A 20436-nucleotide genomic window follows, 5' to 3' on the forward strand; every position below is an offset into this window, starting at 1 on the left:
GTGTCCTCCCTCGGGCATGCGTGTGTGTGTGTGTGTGTGTGTGTGTGTGTTCTTCTTAGCATAAGTTAGTTTAAGTATATATGACGGTAATATCTGCTCCCGAAAGAACAGTTACCGTTGATGACCATGCAGCTTTGATAGAATGAAATGATAGTTAAATGGACACCCTAGCTGCAAACAGGCGTAGATATACTTCAATGGGGACATGTTGAAAATGTGTGCCCCGACCGGGAATCGAACCTGGGATCTCCTGCTTACATGGCAGACGCTCTATCCATCTGAGCCACCGAGGGCACAGAGGATAGAGCGTCTGGAGGGACTTATCCCTTGCACGCTCCCCCGTGAGACCCACATTCCCAACATGTCCACACCACTACATTCGTAGTGCGCCTAATAGATGTTTGCCCATCATACTCATTACTGGTGGCAGATTAGTCCAGTACAAGTGAGGGCATAGCGTGTGCGTTCGCACAAGAAGGTCAATGGCCGGGAAGCCATATATAAACTATATATGACGGTAGCATCTGTTCCCGAAAGAACAGTTACCGTTGATGACCATGCAGCTTTGCTAGAATGAAGTGATAATTAAATGGACACCCTATCTGCAAACAGGCGTTGATATACTTTGTTGGGGACATGTTGAAAATGTGTGCCCCGACCGGGACTCGAACCCGGGATCTAGGTACACTACGAATGTAGTGGTGTGGACATGTTTGGAATGTGGGTCACACGGGGAGCGTGCAAGGGATAAGTCCCTGCAGGCGCTCTATCCTCTGTGCCCTCGGTGGCCCAGATGGATAGAGCGTCTGCCATGTAAGCAGGCGATCCCGGGTTCGAGTCCCGGTCGGGGCACACATTTTCAACATGTCCCCAGCGAAGTGTATCAACGCCTGTTTGCAGCTAGGGTGTCCATTTAATTACCATTTCATTAGTTTAAGTAGTGTGTAAGTCTAGGGACCGATGACCTCAGCAGTTTGGTTCCTCAGGAATTCGCACACATTTGAAGTTTTGTCATTAGAAGGCTGTTAGTTCGTAAGACATACGAAGGACGTTCAATAAACAACGCAATACGTTGTTTTTCTAGGCCAGTTGAGACTGAAAAATGGAATTTGTTGTGGGTCAACGTGGAAAATTCCCGCTTCAGCCTCCATAGTTTCATGAAGTTCAGGTAGGAGGCGGAGCTACACGTAGCCTTCATAATGTCGTCTGTAACGGAGGTGCGTTTCAAGCAGTGGATTGTCACTCAGTGTTTTTTGGCAGAAAACCAGAGCATAGCAGAATGTCTGCAGCGGGTCGCTGGGCGAGACGTCTGACATCATCTCACAAGGTCACGCAAACCGATCATCCACTGCCGGCCACCGCACACAGCTATGACTCCTGTAGTCTTGGAGCGAGCGACCACTCTCATTCGAGGTTAACGATGGCTCACTGTCAAACACCTCGCTGCTCAACTAGACGTCTCTGTTGGTAGCACTGACACACTTGTCCACCAGTTGGGATAGTCAAAGATGTGTGCCCGCTGGGTTTTTCACCGCTGAAAAGAATACCATTAAGTGTGCACTCCACGGGAAGCAGTACGTGGATGATGAAGACGTTATTGGTGCAGCAAGACGTTGGCTCCGACATCGACCAGTAGGATGCTACCATGCCGGCGTACAGGCCCTCCGAGGAGGTGTCGTGAGGCCGTCGCATTGGACAGAGGTTATGCTGAAAAATAGGGTTTTGAACCAAAAGAGTGGGGAATAACATGATCTATGGAATCATGAATCAAACCAACCTGACTCCAGAAGAAAAATTGTGTTACATTACTTAGTGACTGCCCCTCATAGGGATACAGCTCCACTTTTGCCTCAACCAGTACCTAAGTGACGTTAGACAACGACCTGTATTTTCAATTTATCATCAGAACCAGGCAGTCTGTTCAATCATCTACGTCGATGACATGTTTTCCACTCATGCAGGTTGGATTTTATCTTGAGTGCATCTGTTTAATGTACACTACTGGCCATTAAAATTGCTACACCAAGAAGAAATGCAGATAATAAACGGGTATTCATTGGACAAATATATTATATTAGAACTGACATGTGGTTACATTTTTACGCAGTTTGGGTGCATAGATCCTGAGAAATCAGTACCCAGAACAACCACCTCTGGCCGTAATAACGGCCTTCATTTTGACGAGCCAGTTACTCGGCCACCATTGACCAGACGTTTCCAATTGGTGACAGATCTGGAGAATGTGCTGGCCAGGGCAGCAGTCGAACATTTTCTATATCCAGGACCTGCAACATGCGGTCGTGCATTATCATCCTGAAATGTAGGGTTTCGCAGGGATCGAATGAAGGGTAGAGCCAAGGGGTCGTAACACATCTAAAACGTAACGTCCACTGTTCAAACTGCCGTCAGTGCGAACAAGAGGTGACCGAGACGTGTAACCAATGGCACCCCATACCATCACGCCGGGTGATACGCCAATTTGGCGATAACGAATACATGCTTCCAATGTGCGTTAACCGCGATGTCGCCAAACACGGATGGCACCATCATGATGCTGTAAACAGAACCTGGATTCATCCGAAAAAAATGACGTTTTGCCATTCGTGCACCCAGGTTCGTCGTTGAGTACACCATCGCAGGCGCTCCTGTCTGTGATGCAGCGTCATGGGTAACTGCAGCCATGGTCTCCGAGCTGATAGTCCATGCTGCTGCAAACGTCGTCGAACTGTTTGTGCAGATGGTTGTTGTCTTGCAAACGTCCCCATCTGTTGACTTAGGGATCGAGACGTGGCTGCACGATCCGTTACAGCCATGCGGATAACATGCCTGTCATCTCGACTGCTAGTCATACGAGGCCGATGGGATCCAACACGGCGTTCCGTATTACCCTCCTGAATCCACCGGTTCCATATTCTGCTAACAGTCGTTGGATCTCGACCAACGCGAGCAGCAATGTCGCGATACGATAAACCGCAATCGCGATAGGCTACAATTCGACCTTTACCAAAGTCGGAAACGTGATGGTACGCATTTCCCCTCCTTACACGAGGCATCACAATAACGTTTCACCAGGCAACACCGGTCAACTGCTGTTTGTGTATGAGAAATCGGTTGGAAACTTTCCTCATGTCAGCACGTTGTATGTGTCGCCACCGGCGCCAACCTTGTGTGAATGCTCTGAAAAGCTAATCATTTGCATATCAGAGCATCTTCTTCCTGTCGGTTAAATTTCGCGTCAGTAGAACGTGATCTTCGTGGTGTAACAATTTTAATGGCCAGTAGTGTAGATTGATATAGCGATTGCGTGAGAAACTCGAGGGCTATTCGGAAAGTAAGGAACGATAGGTCCTGAAATGAAAACCACAGTGAAAATCAAAACTTTATTTGCAACACAGTCACAGCTCAGACTTAGACATGTGTCGTAGCGTTGTACCAACTTTTCAATTCCCTCGCTATAGAAGACAGCCGCCCGTGCTTTTCGACAATTTTCTACTCCGGACTGCAGCTCGTTGTCTGTGTCAAAACATTGCCTTCATAGCCAGCGGGTCATTTGAGTAGAGATGAACCTCAGGGGTAGCCAATTACGGGCTGTATTGTGGGTGATCAAACACTTCCCATCGAAAACGCTGCAGGAGCATCTTCATTGGCCTTGCAGAGTGCGGCCGATAATTGTCGTGTAGAACAAACCGCATGGCAGTTATTTTATGTGGATTGCATAGCTTCAGGCGAAATCTTTCGCCAGGCCCTCATACTTGGCGGGAGACGCTAATTTCTAGCCATCTTCACGATCTCCTCAAAAAATGGTTCAAATGGCTCTGAGCACTATGGGACGTAAACCTAACTAACCTAAGGACAGCACACACATCCATGCCCGAGGCAGGATTCGAACCTGCGAGTGTAGCAGTCGCGTGGTTCCAGACTGTAGCGCTTAGAACTGCTCGGCCACTCGGGCCGGCCACGATCTCCTCACTGTGAGCTCAGAACTGAAAACAGCGACATGTTGCGATCAGCAGGAGTACTAGACACAGTGTCCAACGCTTGTGTGCAAAGCTTCACAGATTTTACTGTATTTTCAAAAATGGCTCTGAGCACTATGGGACTTAACATCTATGGTCATCAGTCCCCCAGAACTTAGAACTACTTAAACCTAACTAACCTAAGGACATCACACAACACCCAGCCATCACGAGGCAGAGAAAATCCCTGACCCCGCCGGGAATCGAACCCGGGAACCCGGGCGTGGGAAGCGAGAACGCTACCGCACGACCACGAGATGCGGGCACTGTATTTTCCATTTCGCGACTGATCGTTCCTTACTTTCCGAATAATGCTCGTATATCATAGCGTGTCTATTGTTAGTGAAAGAAAGAGTGAAATCCTGTGTCAAAGCTTGATCCACTCATCCCAGACAGGACCAGGGAAGGTGGACAATTTCTCGTCCCTATCCAGTGGTCGAATAAACGGATCACGTTGTCATACCCCATCACCCCACGACGAAGTCTATACGGGGTGTTACAAAAAGGTACGGCCAAACCTTCAGGAAACATTCCTCACACACTAATAAAGAAAATATGTTATGTGGACATGTGTCCGGAAACGCTTAATTTCCATGTTAGAGCTCATTTTAGTTTCGTCAGTATGTACTGTCGTTCCTCGATTCACCACCAGTTGGCCCAATTGAAGGAAGGTAATGTTGACTTCGGTGGTTGTGTTGAAATGCGACTCATTGCTCTACAGTACTAGCACCAAGCACATTATTGGTGATGTGTTGATTGGGCCCCATGTTCTTCCACCTACGCTCAATGGAGCACGTTATCATGATTTCATACGGGATACTCTACCTGTGCTGCTAGAACATGTGCCTTTACAAGTGCGACACAACATGTGGTTCATGCACGACGGAGCTCCTGCACATTTCAGTCGAAGTGTTCGTACGCTTCAAAATGGCTCTGTAGCGCCTAGAACGGCACGGCCACTCCGGCCGGCTCGTACGCTTCTCAACAACAGATTCGGTGACCGATGGATTGGTAGAGGCGGACCAATTCCATGGCCTCTACGCTGTCCTGACCTCAACCCTCCTGACTTTCATTTATGGGGGCATTTGAAAGCTCCTGTCTACGCAATCCCGGTACCAAATGTAGAGACTCTTCGTGCTCGTATTGTGGACGGCTGTAATACAATACGCCATTCTCCAGGGCTGCATCAGCGCATCAGGGATTCCATGCGACGGAGGGTGGATGCATGTATCCTCGCTAACGGAGGACATTTTGAACATTTCCTGTAACAAAGTGTTTGAAGTCACGCTGGTACGTTCTGTTGCTGTGTGTTTCCATTCCATGATTAGTGTGATTTGAATAGAAGTAATAAAATGAGCTCTAAAATGGAAAGTAAGCGTTTCCGGACACATGTCCACATAACATCTTTTCTTTATTTGTGTGTGAGGAATGTTTCCTGAAAGTTTAGCCGTACCTTTTTGTAACACCCTGTATAGGACTGAATACACATCGCTTACATGCTATCCGATGATTAGAGCTCTTGTGTTCTCTCGGCGTCTTCCCGTCAAAGTAAGCGATGAAATTTTGTTCAGTTACAGTAAAACGGCTGAGCTGCCTCGTTTTCGATACAACACAACACAGTTGCCTTGTGGAGACGATCGGACGTGACTGCGGTGTACGCGCTACACGGACAAAAGAACTATGGCGCGATAAATCACAGCTGTCAGTTACACCGGCTGGTTACCGGTGACATGCTGGACGTGTGAGTCAGTTACCTGGGGAAACCTGGTTACTCAGTACGGAGGCGTCAGTAGCTGATAACGCTCCTAGCTGGGGCGACCCGTGACACAACTGATACGGTGCTGCTCAACGAACGATAGAGTGCACGAAATGAGGGCACACAGAAATAAAGTATTGCAACTACACGCTGACATTCTTTTAAAGATATCGTCATAACCCATCATAAAACCGTTTACTCATATAATACACTACCACATCTCGGCTGTTTAGTCATTTTCAAGTGGAGAACAGAAAAAAATTGTGTTTCAGCACAAAAAAGTTTTTCGCAAATAAAGCTTCCTAGACGCCACAGCACCACTATGACATGCACCAGGTTAGGTCATGGCTCTAATCCTTCACATCTTTATGGGATGCGAGGTCAGCCATCTCCATACTGTGAAGTCCATTCAGCTGAGATTACAGACCTCTTACATGTGAGATACTTGTGTGTTACGACAGAAATCCTTGGGTAACAGAAGAAATATTGAATTTAATTGATGACAGGAGAAAATATAAAATTGCAGTAAATGAAGCAGGCAAAAAGGAATACAAAACGTCTCAAAAATGAGATCGACAGGAAGTGCAAAATGGCTAAGCAGGGATGGCTAGAGGACAAATGTAAGGATGTAGAGGCCTATCTCACTAGGGGTAAGATAGATACTGCCTACAGGAAAATAAAAGAGACCTTTGGAGAGAAGAGAACCACTTGTATGAATATCAAGAGCTCAGATGGAAATCCAGTTCTAAGCAAAGAAGGGAAAGCAGAAAGGTGGAAGGAGTATATAGAGGGTCTATACAAGGGCGATGTACTTGAGGACAATATTATGGAAATGGAAGAGGATGTAGATGAAGACGAAATCGGAGATACGACACTGCGTGAAGAGTTTGACAGAGCACTGAAAGACCTGAGTCGAAACAAGGCCCCGGGAGTAGACAACATTCCATTAGAAGTACTGGTGGCCTCGGGAGAGCCAGTCACGACAAAACTCTACCATCTGGTGAGCACGATGTATGAGACAGGCGAAATACCCTCAGACTTCAAGAAGAATATAATTATTCCAATCCCAAAGAAAGCAGGTGTTGACAGATGTGAAAATTACCGAACTATCAGTTTAATAAGTCACGGCTGCAAAATACTAACGCGAATTATTTACAGACGAATGGAAAAACTAGTAGAAGCCGACCTCGGGGAAGATCAGTTTGGATTCCGTAGAAATGTTGGAACACGTGAGGCAATACTGACCTTACGACTTATCTTAGAAGAAAGATTAAGAAAAGGCAAACCTACGTTTCTAGCATTTGTAGACATAGAGAATGCTTTTGACAATGTTAACTGGAATACTCTCTTTCAAATTCTGAAAGTGGCAGGGTAAAATACAGGGAGCGACAAGCTATTTACAATTTGTACAGAAACCAGATGGCAGTTATAAGAGTCGAGGGGCATGAAAGGGAAGCAGTGGTTGGGAAAGGAGTGAGACAGGGTTGTAGCCTCTCCCCGATGTTATTCAATCTGTATATTGAGCAAGCAGTAAAGGAAACAAAAGAAAAATTCAGAGTAGGTATTAAAATTCATGGAGAAGAAGTAAAAACTTTGAGGTTCGCCGATGACATTGTAATTCTGTCAGAGACAGCAAAGGACTCGGAAGAGCAGTTGAACGGAGTGGACAGTGTCTTGAAATGAGGATATAAGATGAACATCAACAAAAGCAAAACGAGGATAATGGAATGTAGTCAAATTAAGTCGGTTGATGCTGAGGGAATTAGATTAGGAAATGAGACACTTAAAGAAGTAAAGGAGTTTTGCTATTTAGGGAGTAAAATAACTGATGATGGTCGAAGTAGAGAGGATATAAAATGTAGACTGGCAATGGCAAAGAAAGCGTTTCTCAAGAAGAGAAATTTGTTAACATCGAGTATAGATTTAAGTGTCAGGAAGTCGTTTCTGAAAGTATTTGTATGGGGTGTAGCCATGTATGGAAGTGAAACATGGACGATAACTAGTTTGGACAAGAGGAGAATAGAAGCTTTCGAAATGTGGTGCTACAGAATAATGCTGAAGATAAGGTGGGTAGATCACGTAGCTAATGAGGAGGTATTGAATAGGATTGGGGAGAAGAGAAGTTTGTGGCACAACTTGGCTAGAAGAAGGGATCGGTTGGTAGGACATGTTCTGAGGCATCAAGGGATCACAAATTTAGCTTTGGAAGGCACCGTGGGGGGTAAAAATCGTAGAGGGAGACCAAGAGATGAATACACTAAGCAGATTCAGAAGGATGTAGGTTGCAGTAGGTACTGGGAGATGAAGAAGCTTGCACAGGATAGAGTAGCATGGAGAGCTGCATCAAACCAGTCTCAGGACTGAAGACCACAACAACAACAAACGACAGATTATGACAGACAACGGTGCAAGTTCCTCAGAACCTTGATGAGACCAGGAGCTTCCCACCGTACATCTCTTTCGGCAGCCGTCCATAGAGGACTATATCAGTACTGTTCTGTTTCTACAAGGAGCTGATATCAAGTTATAAATCAAACTGAAAGGATCCATGTGAGAAGGTGTGATATTGAACTGTGCTGAATGTACCGAGAGGTCCAACTGTTATTAATGTAATTCAATATACCCATGTTTGTACATATGATATTGTTTACTAGGTCTGTAATTACTCACTTCTCTGGCTAACTCCAAAAGCAATAAATAAATAAAAATGTCAGAAGGTTAATAAATTGCAAGCAGACGCAGTGCACAAAGCGAAGAAATTCTGCTACCTTGGAAACAAACGAACACATGACGGACGAAGCAACGAGGACATAATAACCAAACTCGCAGAGGCGAAGGGAGCAATCCTGGCCAAAACAAGTCTACTGTTATCAAACATCAGCCTTAATTTTAAGAAGAAATTTCTGAGAATGTACGTTTGTAGCACAGTGTTGCATGGAAGTCAATCATGGACTTTGGGAAAATAGGAAAAGAAGAAAATGGATGCGTTTGAGATATGGTGCTACAGAAGAATGTTGGACATCAGGTTTACTGATAACATGAGGAATCAGAAGGTTTCCCACAGAGTCTCCAAGGAAAGGAATGTATAGGATGATACTGCGATGGTACCTAACGGTTACTGTTGAGCATATTCCCTTCTAAACAGCACCCCATACGAGCAACCCAGTTGCGTCTTTACCTGTGGTTACTCGCACTTTAGGTATTTGAGCTATCCACGGCTCTGTTTATAAAGAATAGCTCGTTGTTGTCATAAGGTCGAGTCACGCACATCTGCTTTCATACCCCACAGGTAATTCGCTGCAAATAATAACGTATTGAGGTGCTCCTACAGTCAAACAGTATATGCATTGGCTAGAATTGCGAATTAATAAAATACACAAAAACACCTTATGAAAGTTAAATACATATTTTAATAATAAGGGTTCTATTCTAATGTCTGTAATTGATGTAGACGACAAAGAATTATGTTGCATAATGTTTATTGAAGAAAGAACATCTCAGATAAACTGGAAGTGGTTCTACAATATGTATTTAAAATGCAGACAGAAAATACCTTTATCAAATGCAGTAAAGTTGCGTTGAGAATGTTACAAGAATTATAGCAAAAGTCCTCATACTAAATAGTCATCAAAGTTACACGAAGACTAAGTCCATTTCGTAATCATAACACACGAACATTCACCAGTTCAAAACAGTCATTAAGACAAGCAGAAAACATTTGACACCTACTATGGAACACGTTCCGACGTCTCGAAATATAAAGTCTCTTCAAACGGATGATAGCGGCCGTTAACCCCAGAACCAAACACCTCCACGATGAAACCATGCACACTACCTCAGGCAGATTTACCTTCTTGCAAAACTCGAATTAAAGTGCCCAGAAGTGCTTCCTTGAGCTCTTTCCTTGAAAAGTTCCAGTCTTCAACTGACTCCCGTAGCATTCCGCTACTGTCTGCTTTTCCATTGGCTGAAGGCCATCCCTACCAAAAATACATCGTTCTTACGCAATGACTCACCTTAATCACTTTCTCACACTAAACTAATACTGAAGTAATACTAAATAAAATAGTTTATAAATATTTGGTCACCCTGAGACCATGCATAATGATTATAGATAAATGTTTGTCCGTAAATAAATAAACCAGTATTCTTGCGCAAGTGCACTCATGTTAAATGACTGTACAGATCATCCTTATATACTGTTTAAACAATTATTTAGGCCTGCTTGACAGAAGCATATTTTGGTTCTGTGTTCAGTTGTGGTGTCTGCTATCACATGCGGCTGACCACTTTTAAAGTAGCACAGTATTTTAATGACACTTGCAATAAACATTTAAATAAAGTTACTGGCAAAATATTAAACCGTTCATTAAGTAAATGCACAAGTATGACAAAATAGGAGCTCTCCATGCTGTATTCGTTTGCTGTGTAGTTGTGGTGGATACGGTGTTCTGACAAACATTTGTATAATGAAACAAATATAAAAGACATCGTAAATCAGAAAATAAAAAAGATACAGATACAAAGCTCTCAGAGATGATGGCTAAAGTGCAATGTCAATCTCAGATATCGCTTGTTGAAATCGCATGAAGCTATTAATTCATAAGTCCACTGTGTAATTGTTTTTTCATTGTGAAATATTATCCTTGTTGTTTTAAAGATATTGAAGTTACTGTTGTGTCACTGGGTGCGCCTCATTTTTCTGGGATCGTTGATGTACTCAGATTTGCGTTAATATTTGACTGTGAATTATTATAGACTCTCAAAGAACCGTAAGAAGCCATCTTTCAGCTTGACTTCCTCTCCCCCATCTGTTGGAGCGTTGTCGCCTACACAAACGGCATCCGATAGACAGCCGTCCAAATTTCCAGGGACGGGATTTACCCATTTCTGGTGACGCTGCTCGTCTCTGCACCTGGACTCGCCTGGGGCTGCCGCGTGAGGTCCTCATCCCACCGACTCGCACCCAGCCCAGCAAACAAATTCTGCTCTCCTTGTACGAGGGCAGTTCAATAAGTAATGCAACACATTTTTTTTCTCGGCCAATTTTGGTTGAAAAAACCGGAAATTTCTTGTGGAATATTTTCAAACATTCCCGCTTCGTCTCGTATAGTTTCATTGACTTCCGACAGCTGGCAGCGCTGTACGGAGCTGTTAAAATGGCGCCTGTAACGGATGTGCGTTGCAAACAACGGGCAGTGATCGAGTTTCTTTTGGCGGAAAACCAGGGCATCTCAGATATTCATAGGCGCTTGCAGAATGTCTACGGTGATCTGGCAGTGGACAAAAGCACGGTGAGTCGTTGGGCAAAGCGTGTGTCATCATCGCCGCAAGGTCAAGCAAGACTGTCTGATCTCCCGCGTGCGGGCCGGCCGTGCACAGCTGTGACTCCTGCAATGGCGGAGCGTGCGAACGCACTCGTTCGTGATGATCGACGGATCACCATCAAACAACTCAGTGCTCAACTTGACATCTCTGTTGGTAGTGCTGTCACAATTGTTCACCAGTTGGGATAACCAAAGATTTGTTCCCGCTGGGTCCCTCGTTGTCTAACCGAACACCATAAAGAGCAAAGGAGAACCATCTGTGCGGAATTGCTTGCTCGTCATGTGGCTGAGGGTGACAATTTCTTGTCAAAGATTGTTACAGGCGATGAAACATGGGTTCATCACTTCGAACCTGAAACAAAACGGCAATCAATTGAGTGGCGCCACACCCACTCCCCTACCAAGAAAGAGTTTAAAGCCATACCCTCAGCCGGTAAAGTCATGGTTACAGTCTTCTGGGACGCTGAAGGGGTTATTCTGTTCGATGTCCTTCCCCATGGTCAAACGATCAACTCTGAATTGTATTGTGCTACTCTTCAGAAATTGAAGAAACGACTTCAGCGTGTTCGTAGGCACAAAAATCTGAAGGAACTTCTCCTTCTTCATGACAACGCAAGACCTCACACAAGTCTTCGCACCCGAGAGGAGCTCACTTCAGTGGACTGTTCTTCCTCATGCACCCTACAGCCCCGATCTCGCTCCGTCGGATTTCCATATGTTTGGCCCAATGAAGGACGCAATCCGTAGCTGGCCGCGGTGGTCTCGCGGTTCTAGGCGCGCAGTCCGGAACCGTGCGACTGCTACGGTCGCAGGTTCGAATCCTGCCTCGGGCATGGATGTGTGTGATGTCCTTAGGTTAGTTAGGTTTAAGTAGTTCTAAGTTCTAGGGGACTGATGACCACAGCAGTTGAGTCCCATAGTGCTCAGAGCCATTTGAACCATTTGACGCAATCCGTGGGAGGCACTACGCGGATGATGAAGAAGTTATTGATGCAGTACGACGTTGGCTCCGACATCGACCAGTGGAATGGTACCGTGCAGGCATACAGGCCCTCATTTCAAGGTGGCGTAAGGCCGTAGCATTGAATGGAGATTATGTTGAAAAATAGTGTTGCGTAGATAAAAGATTGGGGAATAACCTGGTGTATTTCAATGCTGAATAAAACAACCCCTGTTTCAGAAAAAAAATGTGTTGCATTACTTATTGAACTGCCCTCGTACCAATTCCAGGCGTCCAATTAGCTGGCCTACATATGCCTAACGTTAAACTAGAACATCTGTTAAGACGCCAGGGAATAACTTCCATGGTACTAGAGGGAACTGTTTAGGGTAAAAACTGCAGAAGAATACGTCCAGAAAATGACTGAGACTGTAGATTGCAAGTGCTACTCTGAGATGAAAAGTTGACAGAGGAGAGGAATTCGTGGCGGGCTTCATCAAACTAGTCAAAACTGATGAAACAAAAAACATACCGAAACGAAATATTGTTTCGTACAATTGCCATACCGAGCACCGAAGGATCAGGGGAGGAATTGTAGTAAACATAACAGCTGGCTATCGCGCAACAATAAGCAGTTTGCCACATCTGCTGACAACAAGGAACTATTTCGATGTGCTACAACCACCAAGTCAAGAACGAGATAACTGCATGCGGACACATCTGTGAAAGGAATAAAGTCGTTGCCAAAATACCTGACGGAAGAAGAAGGAAAAAGGAAAAAAAGAGTAAGGTAGTGCAGTGGTTAACTTTAGCAGTCTCAATTCATTTTCATTAACTTGCACTACCATGGGGGATAGTGAGGGGCGATGCTTTATGTCCACACTACATAATTTACTTTCATTACGAGTACTACCAAAACAAATTATAAAATGCAGATTTCGTTAATTGTTGTTGACTTTTATTGAAAACATGCTACTTACAGAGGTGCTGACGTGTAAGGCCGTGAACCTGAAAATACTGAATACGACATTAACTGTGAAGAGTTATCTACGACTAATAGTGAAATTTTTGGGTTAAATTGAACTGAGAATTATAAAACATAGGATCAGGCAATGGTGCCAGACTCTTGGTTAGCGTCCTGCAGGATCAGTTCTACTTCCTCCTGCGAGTGGGAGCTGCCGCGTTTCGACACGATTCTGCAGTGTCGCTTTCTGCGTTTTGGTGAACGCTATTTTCGTGAGTGGCCTTCCTTGTTGGATGATGGCAATGACTCATGCCTCACCGGCATAAAGGCTTTTATTCGATACGAGTATCGAATGCCATCCTGCTGTCGGCAGTACCTGCAGTGTTCGGTGGCATCGATGGCGTTGTACGGAGATCCGTCACTGTCCAGGCTGACTGATCGGGCGATCATCGGTCTGGGGTGAGTGGTTCCGGTTTATTGCGTCTGGACAGATGGAGAAGTCGTGAGCGCCGCCGCTTAAGTTACTGGGAGAACCGTCGGCGTCGGTGGAGGTGCCGTGTCCTGTGTTGAAAGTTGTGTGATGCGATGTTGGAGGCACCCAGAACGTAGACAGTCTTCCTTGCTGCATCCCGAACACGTCCTAGGCTGCCCGTCATAAATAACGATGGACCGGTAGCCTGCTATTTGTACGTATGACGGTACGCGTCGACGGAGTTCAGTGCGCACCTGGCATACTCTGTTGAGGAGTGGATAAGTCTTAAATTGGGTCCACCTTTCTGGCACGTGTTCGAGTACCGTATCGTAGGGACGGAGAGCCGCCAGATGTTCGAAGGGTAGTACGAATATACGTACAGTCCGCAGTTCCAATTCGGCATGGTCGATCTCGACGTTGCCAACATCTCCGTATGCGTGGCAGAAGCGAAGTCCTTGTTTCATATTCTTCGAGAAGAACCAAGTCGCATGTAGCGTCGTGATAAAGTTTCACATAGACAGTGTGTCGCTTACTATCGCTAAGTGGATGCCGACGATGTCGGCAGCTGGTATCTTGGGCTCGTCCTTTAAAAAGCGCACGACATCGACTGCTTTTGGTCTAGAAGAGTCGTCTCTAAAAGCGAATTTCAGTGTTGATTTTCGGTATTGATTCGCCATGATGTTGTCGCGTTACGGCGTCACGACAGTGTCTGCCGAAGGAAGTAAACAAGGTGGAAACACGTAGCACGTCCGCTCTACTCTGCCGCTAAGGACGGACTGCGACATTTTTAAATGGTCTCCCCTGCACGGGAACATACGTAATGGATGTACGAGAGAAGGTCGTAGGTACAATCGACCACATATGCAAGTTTTGGTCTGGCCGAGAGTCGTGCTTGGAAAGCTTAATGGTAAGGCGACCGCCTACGATAAGTGGAAAATCCACATTCCAGTCGCGATTCAACATAAATGTTCACTGTCGTCATTCTGTTATAAAATCCGCCTTTATGTGAGAATGGCTCGTTGTCTGTGATTATTCTCATTACGATACAGTATCCTCCGAAACCCGAAGCTGCACGACGTCTTGAAAGTTCTTTACACGAAACAGTTTTTATCCTAAAATTCATTCATTCATTCGTATCATTTTTGCCCTTATGGACAGTGTCTGAACTCAAATATCTCATGATGATACAATTTTCACTTCTTTCCTTTCTTCCTTTCCTCTTCCCAAAATCTCTTCATCCTTTGACTATGCTCTTGTTTCCTTTGTTCCGTCCATAGCGCTCCCGTCTTCCTCTACTCATTTACTATAAATTTTCCGTTCCTAATTTTGTTTCCAAATTCCTCCCTGTCTTTTATCATTTGTTTGTTGATCCCCACCAGCTGCCTTATGTCTTCCTCTATTTCATGATACCAATTTGTTTTAAGGCTTGAATGTTTTACTACTTCAAATATTCTCTTTGTAACTCTGCTGTTGTCCATTCTCTGTATGTGTCCGTAGAAATTTAGCCTGCGTTTTCTGATCATATCTGTGAGTCTGTCAGTGTGTTGGTATAACTCATTGGTAGGTCTTTTCATCCATATGCCATGTTTGTGTATTGATCCGAATATTTTTCTGAGAATTTTGCGGTCTATTTTTTCTGTCTCTATAATGGTTCAAATGGCTCTGTGCACTATGGGACTTAACATCTGTGGTCATCAGTCCCCTAGAACTTAGAATTACTTAAATCTAACTAACCTAAGGACATCACAAACATCCATGCCCGAGGCAGGATTCGACCCTGCGACAGTAGCGGGTACGCGGCTCCAGACTGAAGCGCCTAGAACCGCACGGTCACAACGGCCAGCCTCCATAATGCCTGATGCTCCAATTGTGGTCGTTTCTGACGCATATAGTGCTTCCGGTAATACAACTGTTTTGTAGTGTATAGTTTTGGCCTTTCTTGATATGCTTTTCTTATTATAATGTGACCATGTGAGTTTGTATGCTTTCTGGAGTCTTTCTATTCGTTCTATGTTTCTATGTTGGATGCCTTGTTTGATCCTCCTATTTGTATGTATTCCCCAAAGTGTTTAAATTTTTCGACTCTTTTTACGGATCCATACATCGTTTGCATGATGTGTACATTGTTGCTTTGTCGTTCCATGTATTGAGTCTAAGATATTAATAAAAAATGTTTTTTCCCCACTTCTCGTCCTTCTCCCGTCACTCAGCAATAACTTAGACTTCACATTTTTCGACACTGTTATTTGAAATTCCTTACCGGAGAATGAATAAAAGTATGTAAATGTATCGTTACAATACGTATTTACTGACTGACCGTCATGGCCAAGGCAGGGAGATCTGCAGAAGTTCGATTATAGGTACGGGGACTGGCAACTGACCCCCAACATCGACAAATGTAACGTAATGTGCATAAATGTAAGAAAAAGTCCACTATCGTGCGATTGCAAGTTGCGACATAGTCACACTAAGGTAATGTTTATCAATCCGGTTATTAATTTCAGTCCATGATGGCCATCTTGAAACCTGAATAGATACGGTACACAACACGTACCGCACAATCACATATATAGATGTTACAAGCATGATAATTAGTCATGCAAGCTTCGTCACAAAAGCGAAATTTTGCATACCGTGAACACCACTGCGACATTCTTGTTGACACTTTGAGAAAAGAAGTTATACCTATATACAGATACACTGAGCCGACAAAAATTATTATTCACATATGCAGATGGCGGTGCTATCGCGTACACAAGGTATAAAAGGGCAGTGTATTGGCGGAGCAGTCTTTTCTACACAAGTGATTAACGTAAAAACGTTTCCGATGGGAATTAACGGACTAAGCGCGGAATGGTAGTTGGAGCTAGACATGGGACATTCCACTTCGGCAATCGTATAGGAATTCAATATTCCGACATCCACAGTGTCAAGAATACCAAATTTTAGGCATTACCTCTCACCATGTATAACGCAGTCGCCGACGGCATTTACTCAATGACCGAGGTCAGCAGCTTGACTGGTTCACTGCATGGTGCAACCAGTGGTTGCTCAAGGTCAATACCTCCAAAACACAGGCTATCATTGTAGGCGAAACCACCCCTTCCTTCTGCCTCCTTGATTTCTATCTCACCATCTATGGCCGTCCTATCGCCCTCACTCCCACCCTTAAGTACCTTGGCGTCACCCTCGACCGTCGCCTCTCCTGGACTCCCCATCTCTGGACAATCCAAGCCGAGGCACACTCCCGACTCCGTCTCCTCAAGCTCCTTTCCGGCTGTACGTGGGGTCTGGACCCCTCCACCCTACTCCACTACCTATAAATCCCTCATCTGCCCTATCCTTTGTTACGCCCATCCAGCCTGGATCTCCGACCCCCCTACCTTTTATAAATCCCTACAAATCCTTGAACGCCATGCTCTCTGCCCCACCTATCGCATCCGTCTCCCCTCCCCCACGCGGATCCTGTACGATCTAATCCCCTTCCCCCACCTCCTCTTTTCCTTGAAAGGATACGGATCCTGTACACCTCCCACAAACTCAATCCTCCTCATCCGCTTGTCTCACCCATCCTCTCCCACCCCCACCTGCTGCCCCGGTCTCCATCTTTCCACCCTCCTTACCCTCTCTCAAGGTGGCTTCCGCCAGCTCCCCCTCCCTGGTGATGTCCTCCTCCCCTCCATCTACCCCTCCTATCAACTTTGATCCTGCCCCCCCCACTTCCGGTGTCCTTTCCTTTAGGCACCCTCCCTTCCTTCCTTTTCCTTTTCCCCCATCCCCTCCCTCCGCCCCTCTACCCCTGGGCTTCCCCTCCCCCTCCCTCCATCCCCCTATCTCCCCTGCCCATGGCATCTCTGCTCTGCTCTCCCCTCTCCCTCTCCCACTCCCCTTCCCACTCCTCCTCTCTTGGCAGGTCCCCGGACTCGCACATGCTCAGTGGACATTCGCGCGCTGGAGATCATCGCCATCAGTGTCTCGTGTGTGTGCCTTCTTTTGTGTTTAGTGTTCGCCGTCACGCCACCACTGTTCACGTGTACCGTCGCCATCATCCATGTTATGTGCGCCGTGTCACCTAGTGTTAGTGATGTTTCTCGTCCAGCGTGAACGGCTCCATGTTTTTTGTTCTTTTAAGTGTCTACATTTTTTGCCCGCCGTTTTGATTGTATTCTCTGTGCCAACTATATGTATTACTTATTGTAAAACTCAAGGCTGAAGAGCGGCGTACTCTGCTGCTGACAGCCCGCCTTGTGTAAGGTGATCAAAATCACAATAGCGAAAAAAAAAAAAAGATCAGCAGCATTTAAGTAGAGCTGTCACTACTAACAGACAAGCAACACTGTACAAAATAACCGCAGAAATCAAGGTGGGACGTACGACGAACTTATCCGTTAGGTCAGTGCGGTGAAATTTGGCGCTAATGGGCTTCGGCAGCAGACGACCGACGCGAGAGCCTTTGCTAACAGCAGGACGTCGACTGCAGCCCCTCTCTGGGGCTCGGGACAATATCGGTTGAACCCTAGACAACTGGAAAACAGTGGCCTTGTAATATGAATCCTGATTTCAGCCTTTGAGGGCTGATGGTAGGGTTCGAGTTGTCAACGAGGCGCTGTGAAAGCTGGTGGTGTCTGCGTAATGCTGTGGGGTCCTCTGATCCAGCTGAACCGATCACTGACTGGAAATGATTATGTTCGGCTACTTGGAGACCATTGACAGCCATTCCTGGACTTCATGTTCGCAAAAATCGATATGATTTTTATGGATGACAGTGGGTCTCAATGAACCACAATTGTCCGCGATTTGTTTGAAGAACATTCTGGACAATTCCAGTTAATGATTTGGCCTCCCAGATCGCCCGTCATGAATCCCATTGAACATTTAGAGGTCATTATCGGAGGTCAGTGCGTGCACAAAACCCTGCACCGTCAACGCTTTCGCAATTACGGACGGCTATAGAGCCAACATGGCTCAGTATTTCCGCAGGGGACTTCCAGCGACTTGTTGAGTCCCTGCCACGTCGAGCTACTGCACTACGCCAGTCAAAAGGAGATCTAACACGGCACTTGGGCATGTTTACCAGTTTCCTGTAAATAAACTCGTTGTTTACCTTGATAGTCTTTTCGAATGTAAAGTGAATCTTAGATTTTACTAACAACTCTGATGTGCGGCCTGATCTTTGAGTCTTTATGCCGTACAGTTTTCTTTTCTCTCTATCTAGCTTGTCCCTACAGTTTATCACTAGTTTTAAACATTGTCTTTGCGGGTTACTGGTGAGCGTTTTGACTCCATTGACACAGCGGTTTCGATGAACAGGCTGTATACTGTACATATCGAAGTTTTGACAGGCGCTTGGTTGGGCACATTTTGTGGGCTCCTATCTGATATTTTTCGAAGCCGTAATCTGCAGTTACCGAGTTTCATAAAACAATGGCAGTCTAACTTGTTTTCTCAAAGTGTGAATATACGAGGGTTGGAACATTAATAGCGGCAACTATTTATTTACAGCTCGCACAAAATAGATACGTGTTTCAAAGTTTTACTGACCTTCAAAGTATTCACCAGCGTTGTGTATAACCCGTTGCCAGCGATGTGGAAGTCGTAGTATACTCTCGCCAATGCCAGTTGTGTTGACAGTTCGAGCGGCGTGGTCTATTGCCCGACGAATTTGTAACAGTTCTGAAGCGAATGCCTTGAAGTGTTTCCTTCAGTTTAATAATCGAGTTGTACTCACGAGGGCTTAAGTCAGGGGAGTGCAGTAGGTGCTATAGCACTTAGCAGCCCCATCAGTCAAATAAATCAGTAACAGCTTGCACTGTACGCGGTTGAGCATTGTCCTGCAAAATGATGGCCGGGTCCTGCAAAAAGTGTCATCACTTCTGTCTCTAAGCTGGTCGTAGGTTGTGTTCCAAAAATGAACAGCATAGAGATAGAAGTGATGACACTTTCTGCAGAACCTGACCATCATTTTGCAGAACAATGCTCAAGCGCGTACAGTGCAAGCTGTTACTGATTTATTTGCTTGATGGGGCTTCTAAGTGCTATACCACCTATTGCACTCCCTGACTGAAGGAAACACTTCACGGCATTCACTTCAGAACTTTGGAACACTATCTGTTTTGTACGAACTGTAAATAAATGTATGCCACTATTAAAGTTCCAACCCTCGTATGTGTCGCAATGGTGTTCATGGTACTCAAAACATCTTTGTGGCGACGCTTGTCTGGCTATTTGTTATGATCGTACCATCTATGCGTGTAGTGACACGATATGTGTCCTATACTGCATATAGTCAGATCTGAAGATAGTCATCGTTGACTGAAATTAATAACCGATTGGTAAATATTTGTGATGCGTGACTGAATACAACAAAATAAACTGTTCGATTACACTATTGGCGATGCACCACTAGAAATGGTAACTACTGTATAAGACTTATTCGTAGGAAATTGTAGGGAAGCAATTGAAAAATCTCAAGGAAATTTAAGTTATCTACGGCAAAAATGGTTTACGAAACACCGAATTTTGAGTGTTGCTTATCAGTCTGGGACTCTTAATAGGTTAGATTAATAGAAGCCGGCGGGAGAGAGATAGGATTCGCTCAACAGACTCCAGCAGCAGACGACACAGCAGTGGCTTTGCGCGCCGCGGAGAGGGTTATTCTTGAAATACCGGGAGCGTACGTTCCGGGAAGAGTCGGGCAGAATTTTATTTGTTCCCACATACGTCTCTCAAAACGATCCTAACGAGAAAATCAGATTTTACCTCATAATGAGGTCTACCGAGAATCGTTCCTTCCATGCGCCATGGAAACAGCGGAGGGGAGAAGAGAGAGTGGTGTCAGAAGTATTCCCCGTCACACACCTTAAGCTGGTTTGCCGAGTAAAGATGTAAGTTTGGAAGTAAACGGGAAAATGAAGCAGTCGATTATTAACGTAAATAATACCCAGTGGAAGACAAGTCTATT

The 20436-nt window shown here is 45.2% G+C and overlaps 1 non-coding gene across 1 annotated transcript; it reads right to left on the bottom strand.

The window, feature by feature from the left end:
• Positions 1-219: 219 nt before the first annotated feature.
• Positions 220-294, bottom strand: Trnat-ugu. The gene has a single exon. It is a non-coding gene; the product is annotated as a tRNA-Thr (tRNA).
• Positions 295-20436: the final 20142 nt, after the last annotated feature.

The sequence above is a fragment of the Schistocerca piceifrons genome, chromosome 6 (assembly GCF_021461385.2).
Source record: "Schistocerca piceifrons isolate TAMUIC-IGC-003096 chromosome 6, iqSchPice1.1, whole genome shotgun sequence".
Classification (NCBI taxonomy): Eukaryota; Metazoa; Arthropoda; class Insecta; order Orthoptera; family Acrididae; genus Schistocerca; species Schistocerca piceifrons.